Here is a 2446-nt window from a genome sequence, read left to right as displayed (position 1 = left end):
ACAAAGAACTAAAGGAAACCGGGAAAACTATGTCAAAACTAATAAACAAGAAAATGTTTTTAGAAAGAGAAAAATTAAAGAGCTATAGAAATCTTCATTATGAAAAAGAAGCTAAAATAACAAACAATAAATTATAAAAGTAAAACATGATAAAAAAAGAAGATAAAAACAACAGACCAAATCAGACCAGAGTTCCTGCCTCAAGTGTCTAGAATGCTTTACTTCCCAGAAAATCCACTGGCTTTCTGGGTGGCTCTGTTGCCTACTGATTTCTCCCTACAGTTCTGAACCAGGAATTGTGTCCCTTCAAATATTGTTTCTCTTATAATTCTGGCCATCTGACTTTAAGACTCTGAATATAAATTTAAGTACACATTATATATCTTACTTGGAAAACAGTGTGCTGAGGGATTGTTATGATTACAGCAAAGACATGTCCATAGAAAATTATTTCTAAAAGAAAGTTCTGGAGAAGCGAAAGTATACCTACAAGGAAAAAATACTAGATAATCAGAGCATAGATACAGAAGTCATTTGGATAGCTGAGGGCTGAATTACTGTCATTTAGCTCATCGGGATTTACTATTGAGCTGTTGCTTGATACAAGGCCTAGAACAAGATACAATAGGCAATACAGAGGAAGGAAGAGACATGGTCCTGCCCAAGCTGATGGGAAAGAGACACTACCTCCCACCAGGGACATCTCTAGGGTTCTGGGAAAGACATAAACTAGTTATCTCTCTCATCCTCTTCCTCCTCACTTCTCCTCTTTTTTTCTCCCTCCATTCTTCTGCCTCTTCAAATGTTTGAAAAGACATTCGAATAGCTAAAAATTGAGTAATTGTTTTCAGCAATATACTGAAATGTGAAGAATTTTGGAGGATCAGTCTTAATAAACAGAAAAATTTGTTCAGGAAATATTTGTGGGAAAAAGGATTAGTGTACAGAAATATTTGGAAGAAGAGAAAGAGGAGGAGATGTGAGGAAGAATATTGAAATTTTAGGAGATGCAAGGCCAATTTCTGGGCCATGAAAGATGATTGTAAGTGCCTTACTTCATGTGAATTAAACATGCTAATCTCCAACAGGTTGACATGTATGCCATGAACCAGTAGCAACCAGATCCAAATGAAGCAGATCCCATTCCTGTGTTTGTCAAGAGGGAGCTGGATAGGATTTCCTCCTGCCCATCAGCTTCTTTAGGCCCCGTTTCAGGTCTTTGTTTCTCAGGCTGTAAATAAAAGGGTTTAGCATGGAGGATAAAACTGTGCAGACAATTGTTTCCACTCAGTCCCTGACAGTGTAGCTGAACAGAGGCTGTAAATAGACATAGAAGATGCTTCCACAGAAGAGGGTTACCACAGTGAGGTGAGAACAATAGGTGGAGAACACTTTGTGTTTCTCTGCAGTGGAGGGAATCTTGATAACCCTGATGAGAATTCGTACATAAGAGAAAGAAATGAATAAAAAAGGGGTCACCAAAATAACCAGTCCTATTTTTATCACAATTTCATTTACAAATGTTGAGGTGCAGGACAACTTCAGCAAAGGCTTGATATTACAGAGGAAGTGTTGGATACATTGGAGTCATAGAAGGTGAGAAGATTCAGTAGGAGAATGTACAGGAGGGAATGGAGATAAGAGATGCAACAGGATAAGGCCAGCAGCAGGACCCAGCAGTGGTGGCTCATGGTAGTGACATACTAGAAGGGATCACAGATGGCCACATAATGGTCAAAGGCCATGGCTGCCAAGATGCAACCGTTGGTGTTACGCAAAGCATACAGAAAATACATCTGTGTCAGACACCCAGCATAGGAGATGGTCTTTTACTTGGACAAGAAGTTCACCAGTATTTTGGGAACAACTGTCAGTGAAAGACAGGAAACTCAAGAAGAAATACTTTGGGTTCTGGAGCTGGGGATCAGAGCGAATGACGAGAATGATGAACAGGTTTCCTGTTACGGTGATGAGGTACATGGTGAGGAAGAGGACAAAGAGTGGCTTCTCGTCCTTGGGCTTGAGGACAGTCCCAGGAGAATGAACTCGGAGACACTGCTGGTTTGGTTGACTCTTTCCATTGACTTGGGCCCAGTTGTATAGAATGTGTTCCTATTTAATACTCTTTAATTCCATAACCCAAATCATGAGAATCCAGCAAGTCTTTGTTTCCTCCATGTAATCACAATTAACACCTGTGCAGGGACAACTTGTCAACCTCATGGTCCTTCATGAGTTCCTCCCTTCCATAATCCATGAGCATCACAAGGGTCTTATGTTGAAAGCTGGAGCATCAGAAGAGCTGTCCCTTAGAAACTACCAGAGGTGGAACTCTGATTCAGGTTCATTAGTTCCTACTCTGTGAAAAGCGTAGTTCTCCTGTGGGGACATAACAATTCAGCAGGGAAATTCCTGCCTTTGTGGAGTTTATGGTACAGTTGCGGAA

At 40.4% G+C, this 2446-nt stretch overlaps 1 pseudogene; it reads right to left on the bottom strand.

Moving 5' to 3' along the window:
- Positions 1-1070: 1070 nt before the first annotated feature.
- Positions 1071-2234, bottom strand: LOC100673075 (olfactory receptor 1L8-like; annotated as a pseudogene).
- Positions 2235-2446: the final 212 nt, after the last annotated feature.

This window comes from Loxodonta africana, chromosome 9 (assembly GCF_030014295.1).
Source record: "Loxodonta africana isolate mLoxAfr1 chromosome 9, mLoxAfr1.hap2, whole genome shotgun sequence".
Lineage (NCBI taxonomy): Eukaryota > Metazoa > Chordata > Mammalia > Proboscidea > Elephantidae > Loxodonta > Loxodonta africana.
This window is presented reverse-complemented; position numbering and strand designations above follow the sequence as displayed.